The sequence below is a fragment of the Bufo gargarizans genome, chromosome 7 (assembly GCF_014858855.1).
Source record: "Bufo gargarizans isolate SCDJY-AF-19 chromosome 7, ASM1485885v1, whole genome shotgun sequence".
Classification (NCBI taxonomy): Eukaryota; Metazoa; Chordata; class Amphibia; order Anura; family Bufonidae; genus Bufo; species Bufo gargarizans.
In genome coordinates, this window is record NC_058086.1 from 189,144,107 (window position 1) to 189,168,853 (window position 24,747).

General features: G+C 44.1%; 1 pseudogene; it reads left to right on the plus strand.

Annotated features, from left to right (window-relative positions):
- The first annotated feature begins 16,575 nt into the window (after positions 1-16,575).
- On the plus strand, positions 16,576-17,548 carry LOC122944245 (annotated as a pseudogene).
- The last annotated feature ends 7,199 nt before the right edge of the window (positions 17,549-24,747 follow it).

A 24,747-nucleotide genomic window follows, 5' to 3' on the forward strand; every position in this document is an offset into this window, starting at 1 on the left:
CAAAAGTGAAGGATTCACCAGCCTCCGGCAACCTCACTAACCTGCACTGGGAAAACCAGGACCAGCTTAGGAGTCCTCTACCAGTAAGGCTACAAACTTATATAATTTAATAGCTAGAGAGACACTGCACCTGTCAGCAGTGGACCTGCAGCAGCGTTACCTCTGTACCAGGATGTACTGTTACCAGGATTTATCTTCGGTAAAGTTCCACCCTGGATTTCATCCTTCTTGTCTCAGTTTCAAGTTCCTCAATTAACACTACAGTAAATGGTTGTACCTCCATACAAAAGGTACTGGCGTCACGACTACAAGGGACCTTGCCATAGGCACATTAATACAGACCATCAAGGGTACCTTGAACCACCATCTGGCCTGTGTTCCTTACACCAGAGTGTGCCCCAGAGAATCCTTGTGCCGTCCTCCTCTTCACTTATGTGAGCCTGCCCAGGGACGACATAACCGTGAGTAACCAGAACTGTATTTACCTCGGCCCACCTATTGCTCACACCGTGACCTCACGCATAATTCCCCTGTTAGGTCTGGCATACCGTACAAACAATGGAAAAAAAAAACTGAAAAATAGAAAACAGTGGTCCAGATAGAACCCAAAGTCTAAACACTGAACTGTAAAGAGTTACTTTACAGAGGTTGGAATATCACTTGGATTAGGAAGAAACGGGTTTAAGGCGCACAATATATCATATTGTGGATAGTAATGAATATAAAGATAAAGATAGATCCAGGGAAGGACTAAGTATATAAAGTCAAGGTGGCGATGATCCCACTTTGGTCCATTCTGGGGAGATCGAAGTTGGTCTTTTTCTTGCAGGAGAATCTGTGATTCTGGATTCTGGGAGTTTGTCTCCCCCTTGTGGAAGAAAGAGGTTCCATTTTCGAATTGCATCAGCAATTTCAGATGGCGACTTCACTATGTAGGTTGAGTTCTAGTAACGGATAATTAGTTTAACTGGGTACCCCCATTTATAGGGTATATTGTTGTGTCTGAGAATTTTGGTATATTGAATGAATTCTCTTCTCTTTGCCAGAGTAACAGGTGACAGATCAGTGTAGAGAACCGCTTTTTGGGATCTCTCTGGGACATTTTGATTGTGATGAGATGCTTTCATCAGGTTTTCTTTTAAATGGTAAAAGTGAATTCTTGCCAGGACGTCTCTAGGGACTGACGCAGGGAGAGACTTCGGTTTAGGCACTCTGTGCGCTCTATCAATAATTAGCTCCGAACTGGGAGTATCTGGCAGATAAGCCACAATTAGGTCAGTGATGAATTCTTTAAGTTGTCTGTCTTTAATAGATTCTGGTATGCTTCTGAATCTTATATTGTTACGCCTGGAGCGATCCTCCAGGTCGGCAAATTTTGAACTTCATTACTGCCAGCTCATCTTCAATCACATTATGGCCATCCACAAGGGTATTGTGAGCAGCAACAAACTCCTCCATTTTTTCTTCTAGGTGAGCAGTACGCTCCCCAATTGCAATTCGATCAGAATGTATAGTTTCTATGGTGTTTTTAAAGTCTCTTTGGATGGAGTCCTTTAAATCTTTAAACATGCTTTGCATTGCAGCAAGAGATATGTTCTCATTATGATGGCCTTTTAAGGAATCGGGGGGAGCGGATGATGTAAAAATATTTTCTGTACTCACCCCTGTTTTGTGCCCGTGATTTATTTGCAGGTGATCAGGAGACTGCTCAGCCGAGCTGACACTAAGGTAGCCATGAGGAGAGTGGGGGGGGGATTTCCTGAGGGGCGGGATACTCCACCATCTTGCAGCTGCCCTGAAGTTGGGGTGAAGAAGGCTGTCATCTTCTTGGGGCTAGCAGCTTTCTTTTTGCCCCTGGTCATCATCAGGTGAGTCTCTGGGCTTATAGGAGCTTGGGGAGCAGGTTCTTCTTGAGACTGCAATGTCCCTGGGTGTGCTGTGAGCTGCGTTGTTCCACATAAGCCTGGAGCCGTGTGCTCACACATCTGTCTCTCCCGGCATCCGGCCACGCCCCCCTTATTTTTTGGCGACTGTCTTATGTAGGGGCTCATTTTTTTTGGTATCATATGACGGTTTGATTGGTACTATTTTAGGGTGCGTATGACTTTTTGATCACTTGGTATTACACTTTTTGTGATGTAAGGTGACAAAAAAATGGCTATTTTGACACACTTTTTATTTTTATTTTTTTACGGTGTTCACCTGAGGGGTTAGTTCATGTGATATTTTTATACATCATGTTCTTACGGATGCGGCGATCCCTAATATTTATACATTCTTTTTATGTATTTATGTTTTACACAATAACAGCATTTTTTTATAAAAATAAAATCATGTTTCAGTGTCTCCATATTCTGAGAGCCCTAGTTTTTTATATTTTTTAGGCAATTGTCTTCGCTAGGATCAAATTTTTTGCGGGATGAGATATCGGTTTGATTGGTACTATTTTGGTGTGTATGACTTTTTGTTTGCTTGGTATTATACTTTTTGTGATGTAAGGGGACAAAAAAATGGCTTTTATGACACCGTTTTTTTTTTTTTTTTTTTTACGGTGTTCACCTCAGGGGTTAGGTCATGTGGTATTTTTTATAGACCAGGTCATTATGGACATGGCAATACCTAATATGTCTACTATTTTTTATTTATGTAAGTTTTACACAATTATATCATTTTTGGAACAAAAAAAGCATGTTTTAGTGTCTCCATAGTCTGAGAGCCCAAGTTTTTGGGCGATTGTCTTAGATAGGATATCATTTTTGCGGGATGAGATGATGGTTTGATTGGCACCATTTTGGGGTGCATATGACTTTTTGATCGCTTGCTATTACACTTTTTGTGATGTAAGGTGACAAAAAATGGCTTTTATGACAACATTTTTATTTTTTACGGTGTTCGCATGAGGGGTTAGGTCATGTGGTATTTTTATAGACCAGGTCGTTATGGACCCGTCAATACCTAATATGTCTACTTTTTTTATTTTATTTTTACATTTAACACAATAAAAACATTTTTGAAACAAAAACATCATGTTTTAGTGTCTCCATAGTCTGAGAGTCATAGTTTTTTTTTAATTTTTGGGCGATTATCTTAGGTAGAGGCTAATTTTGAGGTGACGGTTAGATTGGTACTATTTTGGGGGCATGCACCTTTTTGATCGCTTGGGGTTGCACTTTTAGTGATGTAAGGTGACCCAAAAATGTTTTTTTAGCACAGATTTATTTTATTTTTTTGAGGGTGTTGACCTGAGCGGTTAGGTCATTTGATATTTTTTTTATAGAGCCAGTCGATATGAACACGGTGATAACTAATATGTCTTTATTTTCGGAAAAGTACACTTTTTTTTTTTTACTTGAAACTTTTAATTTTTTTGTAAAACTTTATTTTTTTAGCTTTTTTTTTACTTTTTTTTGGTCCCACTGTGGGATTTCAAAACTTCTGTATTGTGATTCATTGGCTGTAAGTGTATTACCAGTGTAATACACTTACAGCCTGATTGCCTGTGAGATCCAGGGGGCTGGATCTCACAGGCTGTCACGGAAGGCAGCCACGATGCCTAAGTAAGGCATCGGGCTCCCTTCCCTGCCATTGGGTCCCCGTCACAGCAGCGTGGTGACCCAATGGCTGCTCCCTCGCTTATCATACATCTCACATCCCACGGTCAGCGCGGACCGCGGCACATCCAAAGGTTAATGCGCCGGCATCAGTGTTTTCACCGATGCCGGCGCATAAAGCAGTGGTCCGGCTATCAATCACTGCTGGAACCCTGCCGCTGATCGGGCGGGCGCAGCACCTACACCCGCCCGATCAGCCCACCGTAGTAGTACGGCGCTGGGCGGCAAGTCACGTCCCGCTGCGCTGTACTATTACGCCGCTGTTTGGGAAGGGGTTAAAACTGGTTTTGTATCCCTTGCCAGGCTAATATAGTGCACAAATTTTCCCCCCGTAGAGCGACAAACAATATTTGCGTACAATGCGCCAGATTTTTTAAGAGGCAGTCATTTTACTGCATCATTGGGAATTCTGTGTCCAAGAAAATCAAACACGACTGTATTTTTTTCTCCTCATCCAGTGTGTGTATTTTGCGTTTTGCATGCGGACCCATTAATTTCTTTGTGTCAAAAGATGTGGACAGCACACTGTGAGCTGTCCGCATCCATATGTCCGCTCCGCGGCTCCACATAAAAGGTAGAACATGTCCTATTCTTGTCCGTATTGCTGACAAGAATAGGCCTCTCTGCGGTAGGCCTCTCTGCGGTGTCCGTGAAAAATGGTTGAAGCACGGACAGCAAATAACGGACACACGGATCCTTCACAGGCATCTTCACGGAGGCATCACTGACCACCTTTTTTACGGATTTAAGCACAGACGTGTCAATGAGGCTTAATTTCAATACAACTACGGTAATAAGAAGTATTTATTAAAGTAACCAATCAAAAGTATAATGGAAAAATATGTGACATTTAAATATTACGTATAAGTGCATGATCTGTGGTTTTGCAAACAGTCCTTTTGTTTTAAATGTAATAATATCTTGCTCTAGCAGTTCAGTTCCTTTACTTGCAAACAATCAAAATTCCTTAGAAATGATAATTGCAAAATAGATTAATGAAAATGTAAGAAACAGCCCAATAATGTCCCAAGTTTTATTAGTCTGTGTAAACTGTGGTAAAGTTAAATGTAAGGCCTCTTTCACACGAGCGTGTCCGGATAAGGTACGGATGCGTTGCGGCAAACCCGCGCGAGTAGGTAGGCAATTTCAGTCAGTTTTGATTGCAATTGTGTTCCGTTGTTCAGTTTTTATTGCGCGGGTGCAATGCGTTTTGCACACGAGTGATAAAAAACTGAATGTGGTACCCAGACCCGAACTTCTTCACAGAAGTTCAGGTTTGAGTTCAAGGTTGTGTAGATTGTATTATTTTCCCTTATAACATGGTTATAAGGGAAAATAATAGCATTCTGAATACAGAATGCATAGTAAAATAGGACTGGAGGGGTTAAAAAAAAATGTAAAAAATGTAACTCACCTTAATTCACTTGTTTGCGCAGCCCAGGTTCTCTTTTGTCTTCTTTCTTCAGGACCTGGGTAAAGGACCTGTGGTGACGTCACTGCGCTCATCACATTGTCCATCACATCATCCATCACCATGTGACGGACCATGTGATGAGCGTAGTGACGTTATCAAAGGTCCTATTCCTCAAAGAAGAAGACAGAAGAGATACCTGCGCGAACAAGTGGATTAAGGTGAGTTAAATTATTTTTATTATTTTTTAACCCCTCCTGCCCTATTGTACTATGCATTCTGCTATTATTTTCCCTTATAACCATGTTATAAGGGAAAATAATAAAGATCGGGTCCCCATCCCGATTGTCTCCTAGCAACCGTGCGTGAAAATTGCACCGCATCCGCACTTGCTTGCGGATGCTTGCGATTTTCACGCAGCCCCATTCACTTCTATGGGGCCTGCATTGCGTGAAAAACACACAAAATAGAGCTTGCTGCGATTTTCACGCAACGCATAAGTGATGCGTGAAAATCACCGCTCATGTGCACAGCCCCATAGAAATGAATTGGTCCGGATTCAGTGCGGGTGCAATGCGTTCAACTCACGTGGAACTCACGTGGAAAACTCGCCCGTGTGAAAGGGGCCTATATGTGTTTCTGTGCTTCTGGTTCTTTAAGACAGCAGCTATTGTAATATGAGGCTGGACTGACATGCCCCCTATGATGTAAGCCGGCCTGTTTTGCAGACAGAGTGTAGGAAGAAGCAGGAAGAGGCAAGACAGGGGAGCAGCATACATCTTGGCAAGAAAAGAGACAAGTGTCTGTGCTGTATTAACCACTTCAACCCCGCTAGCTAAAACCCCCTTCATGACCAGGCCACTTTTTACACTTCTGCACTACACTACTTTCACAGTTTATCGCTCGGTCATGCAACTTACCACCCAAATGAATTTTACCTCCTTTTCTTCTCACTAATAGAGCTTTCATTTGGTGGTATTTCATTGCTGCTGACATTTTTACTTTTTTTGTTATTAATCGAAATGTAACAATTTTTTTGCAAAAAAATGACATTTTTCACTTTCAGCTGTAAAATTTTGCAAAAAAAAAACGACATCCATATATAAATTTTTCGCTAAATTTATTGTTCTACATGTCTTTGATAAAAAAAAAATGTTTGGGCAAAAAAATAATGGTTTGGGTAAAAGTTATAGCGTTTACAAACTATGGTACAAAAATGTGAATTTCCGCTTTTTGAAGCAGCTCTGACTTTCTGAGCACCTGTCATGATTCCTGAGGTTCTACAATGCCCAGACAGTAGAAAAACCCCACAAATGACCCCATTTCGGAAAGTAGACACCCTAAGGTATTCGCTAATGGGCATAGTGAGTTCATAGAACTTTTTATTTTTTGTCACAAGTTAGCGGAAAATTATGATTTTTATTTAAATATTTTTTTTCTTACAAAGTCTCATATTCCACTAACTTGCGACAAAAAATAGAAAATTCTAGGAACTCGCCGTGCCCCTCACGGAATACCTTGGGGTGTCTTCTTTCCAAAATGGGGTCACTTGTGGGGTAGTTATACTGCCCTGGCAATTTAGGGGCCCAAATGTGTGAGAAGAACTTTGCAATCAAAATGTGTAAAAAATGACCGGTGAAATCCGAAAGGTGCACTTTGGAATGTGGGTCCCTTTGCCCACCTTGGAAGCAAAAAAGTGTCACACATCTGGTATCGCCGTACTCAGGAGAAGTTGGGGAATGTGTTTTGGGGTGTCATTTTACATATACCCATGCTGGGTGAGAGAAATATCTTGGCAAAAGACAACTTTTCCAATTTTTTTATACAAAGTTGGCATTTGACCAAGATATTTTTCTCACCCAGCATGGGTATATGTAAAATGACACCCCAAAACACATTCCCCAACTTCTCCTGAGTACGGCGATACCACATGTGTGACACTTTTTTGCAGCCAAGGTGGGCAAAGGGGCACATACTCCAAAGTGCACCTTTTGGATTTCGCAGGCCATTTTTTACAGATTTTGATTGCAAGGTACTTCTCACACATTTGGGCCCCTAAATTGCCAGGGCAGTATAACTACGCCACAAGTGACCCCATTTTGGAAAGAAGACACCCCAAGGTATTCCGTGAGGGGCATGGCGAGTTCCTAGAATTTTTTATTTTTTGTCGCAAGTTAGTGGAATATGAGACTTTGTAAGGAAAAAAGAAAAAAAAAGAAAAATCATTATTTTCCGCTAACTTGTGACAAAAAATAAAAAATTCTAGGAACTCGCCGTGCCCCTCACGGAATACCTTGGGGTGTCTTCTTTCCAAAATGGGGTCACTTGTGGCGTAGTTATACTGCCCTGGCAATTTAGGGGCCCAAATGTGTGAGAAGTACCTTGCAATCAAAATCTGTAAAAAATGGCCTGTGAAATCCGAAAGGTGCTCTTTGGAATGTGTGCCCCTTTGCCCACCTTGGCTGCAAAAAAGTGTCACACATCTGGTATCGCCGTACTCAGGAGAAGTTGGGGAATGTGTTTTGGGGTGTCATTTTACATATAACCATGCTGGGTGAGAGAAATATCTTGGCAAAAGATAACTTTTCCAATTGTTTTATACAAAGTTGGCATTTGACCAAGATATTTTTGTCACCCAGCATGGGTATATGCAAAATGACACCCCAAAACACATTCCCCAACTTCTCCTGAGTACGGCGATACCAGATGTGTGACACTTTTTTGCAGCCTAGATGCGCAAAGGGGCCCAAATTCCTTTTAGGAGGGCATTTTTAGACATTTGGATCCCAGACTTCTTCTCACACTTTCGGGCCCCTAAAAAGCCAGGGCAGTATAAATACCCCACATGTGACCCCACTTTGGAAAGAAGACACCCCAAGGTATTCAATGAGGGGCATGGCGAGTTCATAGAAATTTTTTTTTTTTTGCATAAGTTAGCGGAAATTGTTTTTTTTTTGTTTTTTTCTCACAAAGTCTCACTTTCCGCTAACTTAGGACAAAAATTTCAATCTTTCATGGACTCAATATGCCCCTCACGGAATACCTTGGGGTGTCTTCTTTCCGAAATGGGGTCACATGTGGGGTATTTATACTGCCCTGGCTTTTTAGGGGCCCTAAAGCGTGAGAAGAAGTCTGGAATATAAATGTCTAAAAATGTTTACGCATTTGGATTCCGTGAGGGGTATGGTGAGTTCATGTGAGATTTTATTTTTTGACACAAGTTAGTGGAATATGAGACTTAGTAAGAAAAAACTAACAAAAAAAATATATATATTTCCGCTAACTTGGGCCAAAAAAATGTCTGAATGGAGCCTTACGGGTGGGGTGATCAATGACAGGGGGGTGATCAATGACAGGGGGTGATCAGGGAGTGTATATGGGTGATCACCCGCCTGTCATTGATCACCCCCCTGTAAGGCTCCATTCAGACGTCCGCATGTGTTTTGCGGATCCGATCCATGTATCCATGGATCCGTAAAAATCATACGGACGTCTGAATGGAGCCTTACAGGGGGGTGATCAATGACAGGGGGTGATCAGGGAGTGTATATGGGTGATCACCCCCCTGTCATTGATCACCCCCCTGTAAGGCTCCATTCAGACGTCCGCATGTGTTTTGCGGATCCGATCCATGTATCCGTGGATCCGTAAAAATCATACGGACGTCTGAACGGAGCCTGACAGGGGGGTGATCAATGACAGGGGGGTGATCAGGGAGTTTATATGGGGTTATCATGGGTGATCAGGGGTTCATAAGGGGTTAATAAGTTATGGGGGGGGGTGTAGTGTGGTGTTTGGTGCGACTTTACTGACCTACCTGTGTCCTCTGGTGGTCGATCCTAACAAAAGGGAGGACCAGGTAGCAGGTATATTAGACGCTGTTATCAAAACAGCGTCTAATATACCTGTTAGGGGTTAAAAAAATCAGATCTCCAGCCTGCCAGCGAGCGATCGCCGCTGGCAGGCTGGAGATCCACTCGCTTACCTTCCGTTCCTGTGAGCGCGCGCGCCTGTGTGCGCGCGTTCACAGGAAATCCCGGCCCTCGTGAGATGACGCGTATATGCGTCGCTGTGCGCAGGGCTGCCGCCTCCGGACCGCACATATGCGTTAGGCGGTCCGGAGGCGGTTAAAGGGGTTGTCCGGGATCAAGATTGTTTTTTAAGAAACAGTTAAATCACTGTTAATAGTGGATTGAAGGTCCCCCCAGATGTTTTTACCGTCCCCCACTGATTGTTTACCTCTATGTTTATGTGTGCGGTAACTTCCAGCGCAGCATCGCATTGTTTCCTTTGTGCAGCCGTCCCCCTAATTCATATGCCGCCTCCTGCCACAACTATTCCTCCCTCTTAGTCACGCCCCTAAGCGCCTCCTGGCTCAGTCCCTCCATCCTTGCTAAGAATATGCCCTGCCCGGTGACATCACCGGACCAGAGGGGCGGGGCTTGGCGCAATGTGTTGCCGCCTAGTTTCCGCCTCTCAGTGCGCACTGAATAATCACTGGGGTTGGCGGTGACGTCACCGGGCTCCCTGAGAAGCGGAAGCAGAGGCTTCGCTCTGCAGAAAGGGACCCGGTACGTCACTGAATCTTTGAAAAGTGGCACTTCCGGCAAAGAATTTAGGACAAGAAAACGGGGCATCAGAATAGTCTTGCAAAGGTACGACAGGACTGTTTGTAATATTTATGTGCTTGGTGTTCTCTTACAGCAATGTCCCCAATCCCGGACAGTGTGTGGAGGTAGAGGACTTTCCTGTGCAGCCAAGCTGTATGTATATCAGTCCAGAGGCGGACGGAGTGTAAAGAGACAGTAGGCTTAGTGGAGCCACGCCGAAAAGACTCTGCTGGGTGGGTGATCAGTGAAATTGCCATTGTGACTGTGTATATTGTCACCAACGTTAGAGACTCACAGTGCTGTTGAAGTGCCAGACAGTAACTGCAAAACCCCAACTTACATCACACCTCGGTGTATTATCCTGCCAGATTGTCAGTGTGCGGAGTGATACCTGCTGTTGGACTTCAGTGCATCTACTTGGTTTGCCTACCTGTTGGGGAGGACTTCATTGCTTTGGATATCGTGATCACCGAGAGGAGAGGACGCTTCGCTATCAAATAATGGAACGACATTGGGCCCCACCGCACACGCTTCTATGGACTGTAAGCGGTCCACCTGGACCATTGGAAAAAAAAAAAGGGGTTGCACACCCAACTGTGAAGTTAGGGTCAGTTAGGGATAGTTTTGGGAATATTGTTAAAAGTGGAAACTATTGCAGAACCTGCCTTGAATTGTACATACTATATTGTGTATTTTGCTTGTCCTTTTCTCTGTTCTTTTCCCTTTAACTTGCCTTTATTAACTTGTAGTAAATGCATTTTTCTTGAACTTGACTACTGCATGTGTGTCCTTTTCTGGTTTCAGAGCCCAAGCCACCTGCCTTGCTCTCGGTTCAGAAAAACACAGATTATATTACTGTAAAGCACAGCTGTGTTCACATCAGGGCAGTTTCTTTCACAGCTCCATACTAGTGAGCTGTACCGCCTTTCTGCACGGTATAAGCTCATGCACTCGAATCTGCTATATGGGGCCTAATTTAGGAGCAGGGTTGGACTGGCCCATTAGGGAGGCACATCCTCCATATGCAGATACCGGGCCGCACGGATAATATGTGTAATTTACGGTACGCCGATGGGGAAGTAGCAATTTTACTCACGATTAGCCGCGCTCCCTGGGCCGGCATGCAGCGAATGGAAGGACAGCACCAGTTCCTTCGGGGCACACTCTGTTGCCCTGGGACTCCCGCCAGATGGTGGTTGAGGTGCCCTTGGTGGTGTGGTTTTAAGGTGCCTTGGAGGCAGGGTCCCTGATGTTCGTTACACAAGCACTGTAAGGTGCAAATAGGTGATAAGTTCTCACAATAACAATTTTCCACTACTTTACTAAAGCGGATCCAAAGGTCAATTGACAGGTGGCCTTTCTGTCTTTGGTTATGGCGAGCAGCTGGTAGCTTAGAATTTCTCCACCAAATGCAAAGGAGACTAGAGCCTGATAAATGACAATTACCTTCCTTTGCCAATATTCTCACTCCCTCTCTGGGTTGCCTGGATCTTCTATAATCTTTCCCTTCTATGGGCTGGTACATGGAACTAACTCTGGTGTTTAGATAACTCTCCAAAAGATGCTGAGATGCAGCTTTTTCCTCAGACATCACACTCTCCTCCTTCTTCTCCTCTCAGAGAGCAGGGCAGAGTCAGCCCCGGGAGGTTTGTTAGAACCTCCCCCTCTCTATACAACTTTATGGGAACTCAGACACAAACACATTTTCATGAAACACAATCACAGTATTAAGCAGTGTGTTTCAGGACACTGCACATATACTTCAGTAGAGACATGGCTGCATGCAAGTGCAAGCATTTATGGCATATTTTATGCGTATGTTATACACTACGCACAAAAAGTTTGGGATATTTGGCTTGTGGGTGAAATTTCAGGATGAACCTAAAATGCACTCTAACCTTTACAGGTGAACCTAATGTGACCTTCTCTACACGTCTGAATGCACATGTCAAACTGTTTAATGTTTCAGTACTTTGTGCACAACTTGCTGTTCTCTAACAAGGAGCTTAATGGCAACATTCAACGCCCAATAAATTTCCTGGTTTAGTTAGAACGAGGAAAGCAACTCAAACGCCAGCTTTTCCAAAACCATATTTTTACTTAAACGTGGTCATGAACACAACCACAGATGCTGGTTACACACAAATAAATTTACATACACACAGCCATGGGGCTGGGACCCTTGTGCTGTACAATGTGGCACCCTCCGGTGGATGCTGGAGGTATTAGTTTAGATTTACCTACTGGTGGGCTCTAATGGATCAGAATGCCTTACCTGTTATTACCCTAGAGTCAGGAACAATTATTTAGGTGTGTAATGCGTGTTAGCCTGTGGTACAGCACAACAACTTACAAATCTTATTCCATGCTATAATAATTCCCTCTTTCAACAACTGGTTAAACAGCTTATATTGTTTCTCCTGAATACACCAGCCTGGATTGAATTAGTTGTGAAGCTTCTCAGCTCTCAGGTGTGAACTGACACTTTAAATGTGAAGTCCTTGTCAAGAGAAATTAACAACACTTGTGGCCTGACACAAATAGCACACCTAAATAACTGACTACATGCCAGGTCTCAGTCTCTAGGATTCTAGGCGCCAAAACTGTATGAGATGCGTGCACGATTAGTCCTACCGAACCAGGTCTGCTTTGTTTAAGCTGGTGACTGTGGATGGATCAAGGGTTTCTCCAGCAACTGTGCAGTACCGCAGTGTCTGTGGCTTAACTCCTCAGCTCCCATCTGAGTTCCTGGCAGCAGTTTCCCTTCCTCTGGACAAGATCAGGGTAATGGACAGGATCAGCTCCCCTTGGCAGCAGCTCTGGTTCCTAGAGAATGGTTTCATGTTCGGATGTCGATGGATTCTCCTCACACAGCTCCTGAATGCCTCCTCCAAGCTCACCCTAAGATGGCTGCTGTCGCTTTCCTCCCCAGGCTTTGTAACTCCACCCCCTGAGAGTTTTTAACATCACATGAATCTAGAAATGCAGTCCTTTTTAGCTAGCTTAGGAAACAGTGGCCTCTTGTGGCCAAAGAACAGAATTTCAGTCCAAATCATTTAACTTCATTTACATGAATACAATGTTCACAAAATGAGTGCTGTTTCCCCATCTCGTAATGCTGTTTACATTTTGAAGTCATGAGACCAAGATGATACCTAGCAATTAATCAACATTACCTCATGATTGCGAGGCTTCAAGCAGGATGTTCTCAAACAGAAGTGGCCACTGAGCTTAGAGTGTCACAGAGAGTCATCAGCAGGTTGCAACAGAGATACAGAGAGACTGGAAGAGTCACAGAAAGGCATAGAAGTGGACATCCTCTGGCCACATTCCACACTGATGACCGAGCGGATAAAGCTGTGCAGTTTTGGGAACGGCTAAGCAATAGGGGTGCAGAGGGTTGAGCCCCACCGATCAGATATTGATGACCAATCCTTTGGATAGGCCATCAATCTCAAAATTCTGGACATCCCCTTTAATTCTATATAGTAAACTACAGTATTGTAACTTCATTTAACTTTTGTTCATGAAAACATGGTTGCATATACAGTGCGCGGTGTTAACCCAAATCTCCACATGGACTGAGGACACAGAGGCGTAGTATATCATCAATAGTATATTTATTTCATCACATGATTAAAATTAACACACAACATAACATAGAGGGTATCCATGCTAGAAAGGTGCCATAACTATTGTATAGTCAATGAAGGGTCTGTTCAGCCGAGGAGCCGACTTAATCCATTCTTCCCTCTGTCCCAGATCCAGTGGGACAGTCCCAACTTTTGGCCTCTGACTCGTGGTCTCAGGCTGGCTGCTGCATGTTCTGACGTCAATGTATGTGTGTCTTCAGGAGGTAGTTACAGTGGGACACAATGATGACCGATCCCTGCTCCACCATTCCACTGCCGCCAGTTGTTTGGCACAATCAGTGCCGATACACTGACGTCATTGCACCTACCACATTGACGAGAGCAGACCTGCAATGCACCATTCATGGTGGTATCATGGTTTAGGTGAGTATACAACACTGTGTATGGGGTGCACTTGAGGGGCATCACCCCTTAAGGGACTAGATATATATATATATCCACTTCGAACCAAACAATACCTCAGACCATATGAAATAGTTTCCTAGAGGGTCTAACTCCATAATAATACAAGAACACCAATATTAGAATCAATCAATAGCCCCATACAAATACACATAAGACATGATCTATAAAATATAGTTCAAAAGTTTATTAAACATATATTAGACATATATTAATCCATATTTAGGTGAAAACAACCAATTGGGGGAAGGTAACAAACCCACCCAAACCCCTGTCTGCAAAGACGGTCCAGAGGCTCCCAGAAAACAAGTACCCACCAGATATAAATCACAGTATATTTGTGTACACCAAAGGCCAAAATCAATCCTGTCAAGAATGAAAAGACAAAATGGTGTCTAACCGCTAGCCATTTGTGAGCATCAATACCTTGAAAGTTTCAAGGAAACATGATTAAATGCAGAACTGGCAAAAAAATAAAGCCAATTGCCAAGGCTGAGCCCTGATAACAAGTGACACACAAATGGGTAGCAGTAATAAAAAACAAATAATCAATTACCCATGGTGGATACAAAGACCAAGGCCCCGGCACTGCTGCTGCCTCGACACGCTTTTTGCCAAACCTCTGGCTTCGTCAGGATGTATATTTGTATGGGGCTATTGGTTGATTTGAATATTGGTGTTCTTATATATATCCACTGAAATATACTGTTCACACCATTAAATGTGATATCGCTATAATCACACTGACCCCCGGAATAAGGTCTTCAAAAAGCTTGGCAGAATTGCCGTATTTTTCCAATTTTACCCCACCTGTTTTCCAATACAAGTTATGCTGAAATAAACAGTGACATTAAAATACAACTTGTCCCACAAAAAACAAGCCCTTAAATGGCTAGATGAACAGAAAATGAAAAAATGATAGCTCTCGGAAGGCAGAGAACGAAAATGAAAAAAATAAAAATAGACTGTGTCTGGAAAGGGTTAAGGGCAGCTGGCACTATACTTAGGGACACAGTCAGGGAAAATACAAGGATTCACAATATGGATGCTTCCGTTTCTGTGTGCACCCCTGATGTACAATGCTGTTTTCGGCATCCTTGTGCCTATGATTTAACATGGAGGAGAACAAAATCCATGAGAATTAAAGTTGGGCTACATTCTGTTGCATACTGTGAAGAACTTATGTAACACCAGCGATATTTTACTCTGTAGATTATTGGCTATATTATTTCATGGGAATAAGGGAATGACAGATGGTAACTCATATACAGACCGTCACAATTGGTGGCAAGTAGTGGGGTCATCCCTTTTCCCTGCACTGAGAATCCAAGGAAGGCACTGGTGTCCATTGAATGGAAGGCTGGTACACACAGCTTAAAGGGAGTCTGTCACCACATTTTAGCATGTTAGACCGATCAAATAGGGTTATGTGATCCACCCAGAACATAAAAACTGTACCTTTGTTGTAGAAAACGGACTTTTCTTTTTGCCGAAAATGAACTTGTAAGATTATGTTCTGAGCCCTCTCAAGTGCCAGGGCGGTCTCTCAATCCTCGGAGCCCCAGGCAGCACCTCCTAAACGGCTCATAACCCCGCCCTCCGTGCGCCTCTGCCCGCCCGTTTACTCCCCTCCCCTGTCCTTTTCTACTGCTGCTGTGCGGTCCAAATCGTAGCGGGCACATGCGCAGTAGGTATTGCGATGCCCTGCCAGGAGCGGGCATCGCATTGCGAGATCTGGCAGATTTTGAGCGCAAGTGTGCCCTATACAGAGTGGCTGCCGACAAATGGGTCTCGATATTATCAGGAAAACTGTCGGGCAAAACAGCTGATGCCTTCAGGGCTGTACCAGAGCAGGAGATCCACAGCTATGCACGAGTAAAGAGGCGCTCTTAGCTCGGTACGTAGTAACCCCATAGGCGTACCGCTGAAAATTCTGAGACTCCCGCAAAGTGGACAGAGACTCCTATGCAGAGTGGGTCTGCCGCTTGCAGCTCTCTACTTCCAATTGGGTCACAAGCTGCCAGGCCACCACAGTGGATGACGTCCTGCAGCTCATTTTACTGGAACACTTTTACAACCACATCCAGACCAAAGTCAGGGATTGGGAAAGGGACCGCAGACCCCTCTCCTTTACCAGAAGCAGCCAATACCCGCAAGGCGGCACATACAATGCCTCGGATACAACCCCTTCGGACCGAGACACCACCACCACCGGCGGCAGCAACCAGGTTCCAACCCCCCAGCAGACCGATTCTCTCTAACACACAACGCCCAGCTGGCAACGAGCCTCGCTGTTTTCGCTGCAATCAACTGGGGCACATGAGCAACAATTGCCAACTGGAAGCCCCCAGGTCCAACTGGACCCGCCCCCGGTTCTCCCACTCCCGGGCTGCAGCCCATTGCATGGACTATCCTGTACCCCCTGCTTGGGGCACCAAAGAGTTAAACCGTGAGGAACCCCTAGGCACGTTATACGAAGCCCACCTGGTCCAGTCTACCATAACGGACAACCGGAAACACCATTGTCAGTTAGTGATGGTCAATGGGAAAACTGCCCGAGGCCTCTGTGACAGCGGCGCTACCATCACCCTTGTTCAAAGACACTTGATTGACAATACGGAATGACCGGGGCAATCTATTGCTGTTCAAGTGGCAGGGGGGCTATTTATCAGATTCCCACGGCCCAGGTCAACCTAGACTGGGGTGCTGGAGACGGCAATGTCCATGTGGGCGTCATGAAGGTCGTATTGGGCAACGACATTGGGCCACTAACTTCCGCTTTTGTACCCGCAACTACGCACGAGGCTCAAGCCGTGACCACCCAAAGCCATGCTGCCAAGAGCCATCCACCTCCTACTGAGACCCAGCTGGTGTTCATGAGGGACTCGATGAAGATTTTTGTCAGTAACGTGGATGACCGGATCACGCAGGAGGAGCTGAGCGAGCTCTTCGAGAAGTACGGCACGGTGGTGAGCTGCGCCGCCATGAAGCAATGCAATACACTTTTGTTCACACACGACCTTGCTATGAAAGCGATTTGAGGAGCTGAATGGCCGGGAGCTCCACGGCAAGAAAATGGTGGTCGAGCTGTCCAAGCCCCGGCTCCAGAACACCTGGAAAATTTTCGTCTGTAACGTTGGCCCTGGCTACGAAGCCGGCGAACTCCGAGCCATGTTCGAAGACTACGGGAAGGTGATAGAGTGTGATGTGGTGAAAGACTATGCGTTCGTTCACATGGAAAGAGAAAGCGAAGATAGGAAAGCTATCGACAAACTGATTGGCAGAGAGATAAGAGGCAAATGGATAAATGTGGAGATGTCGAATAAAGCTCATCAGCCCATGAGCAGTAATGGTAGTTCTCATAGCAGTCGCTCACATAGGTCTCATGAATACCGAGATGCACCACAGAGCCGCTCTGAAACGTATAACTGCAAGAGAGCATCTGAAGTGGCTTATGCACCCTATGCACTGAAATCACCATATGAGCGCTATGGTGGAGATTCTGCGTGATATGGCAGTAGAGTGCGTCCACCTGCCCCAATGTATTGCTCACTAGACAGGAATCCCCCGAGGAGGTCGCCCACAAGATCATACTATGAGGTGGCAATGGCCTTAGCTGCACTTGCATCAAAATATCGTTCTGAAACATCAGACTATAGTTCTTTGTCATCCGCCTATGGGGTCCAGACAACTCCGTCATTTTCGTCTGCCTTTAGCAGCCAGACATACGCGTTGTCTTCTGCTTATGCTAGCCGAGCCCCTACTGCTGGAAATCTGTCAGGACATCCCGCCAGCCCCACTGGACCCGGAAAGGTCCAACTGTGCTTGCCGAAGCAGGGAGAAAAAGGGGGGCCATTGTGAAGAACTTCCCAGTAACCGTTCGGTTATTTCACCTCCCTGCTACTTAATCCCCTTGGATACCTACTCCTAACAATGGACGTAGATATCTATGTGTATCAAGGACATGTGTACACACACTTCCGAGACGTTCAGTCTGCTTCTAACCACGAGACTGATCTACTTAATTAAAATACACAACATAACACTCTTGGCCATTGTCTTGGAAAGGAAACAGTGATAGCTTGTAAGCTATGTGACCAAGCCCCTGTTTTGTAAATTGGGTTTCCAAAACTCCATTGTTTCGCTAGCTCAGAGGAGGAGTTTGATGCTGTTTAAATTGAATGCCCTTGCTTTCCATTTAACGTGTCTTGTTCCAGCATTAAGTTTTGGCTCCTGTGTGGATTATTATGACACCAGCGATATTTTACTCTGTGGATTCTCGGCGATATTATTTCATGGGAATAAGGGAATGACAGACGGTAACTCATATTCAGACCATCACACATACCATATCACAAAGATATTCTCTCCTATAAAGCATGACTTGTAGAGGAGACTACGGTGCCACCACATGGCAAGTTAGTGTAGCTGGGAGATGGGGAGTGAGGGATTATGGGGTCCTTTCATATGCAGTTCTGTGCTCTGCCTACACTTGTTTGATGATCTTTATCTGCAAAATTGAACTGCTTCTGGGTATAGGGCGATGTTCAGTCAAAAGGATAACACTAATAGCCTTACTTTAAGTGCACTCTCTTTCTGTATGCAGTAGTTACTTGAACTAATGGGTCGCGCCCCGGCTGGTGGCGCAATCCCGTTTGTACAGGAGTTCGTGGCTTGCGCTCTCACAGAGCACCCAGTGACGTCACTTCTGCAGCTACGGAGAGTTGCAGATGCCAAAATTCTACCAACGCTTTTCAGACAGACCGCTGTCCTTCCTCAGGGAAGATTACCTGGCTACCTTTGGTGTCCTCCTTATATGCGCTCGCTCACAGTTGTTCAAATTTAACTCCTTAACTCCCGCTTCATTGTTTATTACCCCTAGTACTGAATGCTCATACCTTTCTTTACTTTACGTACATATTCCTGTTTAGACGCAAGTAGTTGTATTTCAGTGTTTAGAACACTCAGTACTAAAGGGTTCATATTTATATTTATAGTGTAATTCATTACCCCCAGTACTGAAGACTTATAACTTACTTTACTCTACATGCATATTCCTATTCAAAAGCAAACAGCTCTATCTCAGCATTTAAACCACTTGGTGCTAGAGTATTCATATTGAAGATCCACTTTGTTTCTATTCTGGACATATCTTTGATAAAGTCACCTTTTACTCTTCTGTACTATTTCTATCCCACAGAACGTTGAACCTGCGAAATTTGCTTCATGTTTTTCTTTATAGTGACGTGACAATGGGTGTCTCTCAAACTTTCTCTGAATGTTAGATACATGTTCCCCAATTCTTTTCGTTAGTTGTCTTTTTGTACGTCTGATATCGATTTTATTACAGGGGACGTTATTGCATATATCTCTCCCCAGCTATTACAAGTATTAAGCTGTTGAATGTTCTGCTTATATGAACCCTCAGTATTGTGTCCGGATTTTATTACTCCGTGACTTCATACATCTTGCACATTTGTTATAGGGATAGAATCCAATTGTTTGGCCTCCTACTATAACCTGTTTCTTTGTTTGGTGAGCAAGGGGTTATTCTTCTTGCTAGTGGAGATTAAGGTGTTTCCTGGGTGTGGCCGCAGGCTTCATATACAGGTCCTTCTAAAAAAAAATAGCATATTGTGATAAAGTTCATTATTTTCTGTAATGTACTGATAAACATTAGACTTTCATATATTTTAGATTCATTACACACCAACTGAAGTAGTTCAAGCCTTTTATTGTTTTAATATTGATGATTTTGGCATACAGCTCATGAAAACCCAAAATTCCTATCTAAAAAAATTAGCATATTTCATCCGACCAATAAAAGATAAGTGTTTTTAATACAAAAAAAGTCAACCTTCAAATAATTATGTTCAGTTCTGCACTCAATACTTGGTCGGGAATCCTTTTGCAGAAATCACTGCTTCAATGCGGCGTGGCATGGAGGCAATCAGCCTGTGGCACTGCTGAGGTGTTATGGAGGCCCAGGATGCTTCGATAGCGGCCTTAAGCTCATCTAGAGTGTTGGGTCTTGCCTCTCTTAACTTTCTCTTCCCAATATCCCACAAATTCTCTATGGGGTTCAGGTCAGGAGAGTTGGCAGGCCAATTGAACACAGTAATACCATGGTCAGTAAACCATTTACCAGTGGTTTTGGCACTGTGAGCAGGTGCCAGGTCGTGCTGAAAAATGAAATCTTCATCTCCATAAAGCTTTTCAAGCAGATGGAAGCATGAAGTGCTCCAAAATCTCCTGATAGCTAGCTGCATTGCCCCTGCCCTTGATAAAACACAGTGGACTAACACCAGCAGCTGACATGGCACCCCAGACCATCACTGACTGTGGGTACTTGACACTGGACTTCAGGCATTTTGGCATTTCCCTCTCCCCAGTCTTCCTCCAGATTCTGGCACCTTGATTTCCGAATGACATGCAACAGTCCAGTGCTGCTTCTCTGTAGCCTAGGTCAGGCGCTTCTGCCGCTGTTTATGGTTCAAAAGTGGCTTGACCTGGGAAATGCGGCACCTGTAGCCCATTTCCTGCGCACGCCTGTACACGGTGGCTCTGGATGTTTCTACTCCAGACTCAGTCCACTGCTTCCGCAGGTCCCCCAAGGTCTGGAATCGGTCCTTCTCCACAATCTTCCTCAGGGTCCGGTCACCTCTTCTCGTTGTGCAGCGTTTTCTGCCATACTTTTTCCTTCCCACAGACTTCCCACTGAGGTGCCTTGATACAGCACTCTGGGAACAGCCTATTCCTTCAGAAATTTCTTTCTGTGTCTTACCCTCTTGCTTGAGGGTGTCAATGATGGCCTTCTGGACAGCAGTCAGGTCGGCAGTCTTACCCATGATTGCGGTTTTGAGTAATGAACCAGGCTGGGAGTTTTTAAAAGCCTCAGGAATATTTTGCAGGTGTTTAGAGTTAATTCGTTGATTCAGATGATTAGGTTAATAGCTCGTTTAGAGAACCTTTTCGTGATATGCTAATTTTTTTAGATAGGAATTTTGGGTTTTCATGAGCTGTATGCCAAAATCATCAATATTAAAACAATAAAAGGCTTGAACTACTTTAGTTGGTGTGTAATGAATCTAAAATATATGAAAGTCTAATGTTTAGCAGTACATTACAGAAAATAATTAATTTTATCACAATATGCTAATTTTTTTAGAAGGACCTGTATACATGTGGCTTGCTGGCTGGGTGCAGTTGTACTACAGACTTGCTTGGTGTTGGAGCTTTGCTCCCTGCCTGGGTGTTTCTGCCCAGTCCTTGAGGGCCTCCTTATGGAACATAAACTGTCCTCCCTTATTTACCCTCCTTGTACCTTTATCCTCACTTGTATGTGTGGTGTGGGTTTATGTTCTGGGTGTGTGAAGCGTTTTGTTGGTTGTTACATGTCTGGGCTGTTGTTGGTGTTGGTCCCTGCATGTATGCTATTCGTCACCCGGTATGTTGATACCTCCGGAAGGGGGCTGGATTACCGGAGGGGTGAACCAAGTCTGGATGCAGTGCTGCCTGGGGCTGCCGTGCACCTTGGCTGTATGAGGCCCAGGTAGCATCAGGTTTGCTGGATTCCAGTGTGTGGTGTTGTTTGTACAGTGTCCTATTTGGTGTCTGGGCACTTGTACTTATGCACGGGTTCCAGTCGAGGTGGCTTCAGCAGGTAAGTGTATTTATGGTGTTCTTATCTGCCAACTCTCTTGCTGTATTTAGTCATCCACTTTTCCCGGCAGCTAGGCCTGTGGAGACTCTGGTTCATCCATGTCTTGGATGAACCTAGTTGTCTCTTGTCCCTGTCTCCTAACCTTAGGGATATTCAGGGATTTCAGGGTTCTGAGGTTCCAGTGTATGGGCCCTCCTACCTTAAGGGTCGGCTCATACAGTTAGGAGAACTGGGCCAGATTTAGGGATGCTATAGGAGGTGACCAGCTCCCTTTTCTTGGCAGCCTGGTCTAGCTGCTACCCAAATCCCTTTTACATTGTACGGTGGGGGGTTTCCCCCACTCCCCATCGTGACACCCATATTGCAAGGATCTGTACACAATTCCTGGAAGCTGAAAACATCCCAGTTCTTGCATGGCCAGCATACTCACCGGACATGTCACCCATTGAGCATGTCTGGGATGCTCTGGATCAGCGTATACGACAGCTTGCTCCAGTTCCTGACAATATTCTGCAACGTCGCACAGCTATTGAAGAGGAGTGGACCAACATTCCACAGGCCACAATCAGCAACCTGATCCGCTCTATGAGACGGAGATGTGTTGCACTGCGTGATGCAGAGGCCAACCGGCCTCACAACCGCAGACCACATGTAACCACACCAGCCCAGGACCTCCACCATCCAGCATGTTCACCTTCATGTGTATACGGATGAGGGGGCACACTCATAAGAAGAACACTTATAGGATGATGTACACTAAATTTAATAAGCAATAAAAACAAACCCCTAAAATACACATAAAACATACATCAAAAATTGAGATGAATTCTGAATATGCGATATGCAGCAATCAAATGCAATATGTGGCAACAGGATGACGCCAATGTCCCACTGGTAGATGTAATTGCTGTCGTGTTGTTAGTACACGATATGGTGATGATGTGACCTATAGTGTTCCATTTGTGGTGTCAAACTTGTTGATAATAAATGTCCCTCACTATAGATGTAGCACTCTAGCCCCTTTGGGGTGATATTGTAGAGCCCGCACCGTGCTATGTCTCAGGACACTGTTCCAACTGGAGATTAGGTATCTCAGAATTAAAGTCCTGTGCCTTTGAATACGTGTGGCACTCCGTTCACTTAAGATGTTAATAGTGACCCGGATCAGATGTCAAAGTCCAATGTGTGAGTTATACAGAGATGCGTGTGTGCCCTCCAAGTTACTTACTGGGTCTTCGCCGCTGTGTCTTTCTATTCTTACCCCTTCCTGCTGCGTAGCTGCAGCGCTGATCTCCCAGGTAGCCGTGCACGGCCGTGGCGTCCCACGTGACCTGGTCTCTGGAGTTCAGGGTAGACGCTTGTGTATGACGTCACTAGTCTGCGGCAGTAACTTTGGTAATGGAGGTCAATCACTTTCGTTTTGAGATCGCTGATGTTTTTCGATCTTTGTTGATGTCCAGCTTCTTTTATATGTTGTTAGGAATCCACGCTCACTCTGATATGTCAGACGCGTTTCAAGGTATTACACCTCTTCCTCAGTGGCCACCGAGTGAGTGGATTCTCACTCCTTATATATCCTATTGTTCCACCCACCAATTAGTTGTGCCTATTCTAATGTATGGGGTGGATTTGATCGCCATTTTTCTTCCATAAAATAAATAACATTCACAGTTACAAATAGCTAAAAATATAAATAACAATATTACCATATATCTTAAAACATGCTCGAGATGATCTATAGGTAACCTATATGGTCAGGACTTAATTTTTACAAAAACCGCATTGAAACCGCATCAGTGTGAATTATGTCACATGCGGTTTTTGCATTTTTGTATCTAGTAAGATCCAATAGATCCTATCTAGGTCAATGGACTCAAAAACGCATATATTTATATTATTATTTAATGCGTTTTTGTATTTCTTTGCTCTTGTTTCCTTAATGTACTCATTTTTTGACGTCAAAAAATGAGTACATTAAGGAAACAAGAGCAAAGAAATACAAAAACGCATTAAATAATAATATAAATATATGCGTTTTTGAGTCCATTGACCTAGATAGGATCTATTGGATCTTACTAGATACAAAAATGCAAAAACCGCATGTGACATAATTCACACTGATGCGGTTTCAATGCGGTTTTTGTAAAAATTAAGTCCTGACCATATAGGTTACCTATAGATCATCTCGAGCATGTTTTAAGATATATGGTAATATTGTTATTTATATTTTTAGCTATTTGTAACTGTGAATGTTATTTATTTTATGGAAGAAAAATGGCGATCAAATCCACCCCATACATTAGAATAGGCACAACTAATTGGTGGGTGGAACAATAGGATATATAAGGAGTGAGAATCCACTCACTCGGTGGCCACTGAGGAAGAGGTGTAATACCTTGAAACGCGTCTGACATATCAGAGTGAGCGTGGATTCCTAACAACATATAAAAGAAGCTGGACATCAACAAAGATCGAAAAACATCAGCGATCTCAAAACGAAAGTGATTGACCTCCATTACCAAAGTTACTGCCGCAGACTAGTGACGTCATACACAAGCGTCTACCCTGAACTCCAGAGACCAGGTCACGTGGGACGCCACGGCCGTGCACGGCTACCTGGGAGATCAGCGCTGCAGCTACGCAGCAGGAAGGGGTAAGAATAGAAAGACACAGCGGCGAAGACCCAGTAAGTAACTTGGAGGGCACACACGCATCTCTGTATAACTCACACATTGGACTTTGACATCTGATCCGGGTCACTATTAACATCTTAAGTGAACGGAGTGCCACACGTATTCAAAGGCACAGGACTTTAATTCTGAGATACCTAATCTCCAGTTGGAACAGTGTCCTGAGACATAGCACGGTGCGGGCTCTACAATATCACCCCAAAGGGGCTAGAGTGCTACATCTATAGTGAGGGACATTTATTATCAACAAGTTTGACGCCACAAATGGAACACTATAGGTCACATCATCACCATATCGTGTACTAACAACACGACAGCAATTACATCTACCAGTGGGACATTGGCGTCATCCTGTTGCCACATATTGCATTTGATTGCTGCATATCGCATATTCAGAATTCATCTCAATTTTTGATGTATGTTTTATGTGTATTTTAGGGGTTTGTTTTTATTGCTTATTAAATTTAGTGTACATCATCCTATAAGTGTTCTTCTTATGAGTGTGCCCCCTCATCCTTATACACATTATACCACTTTTTTTGGTCCTGAGGGTAGGACCTGAGGGTGAGCACCTTTCCATACAAATTATTAGTGAGCCGCTGTACTCTTTTTACTATGTTCACCTTCATGATCGTCTGAGACCAGCCACCCAGACAACTGCAGCAACAATCGGTTTGCATAACCAAAGAATTTCTGCACAAACTGTC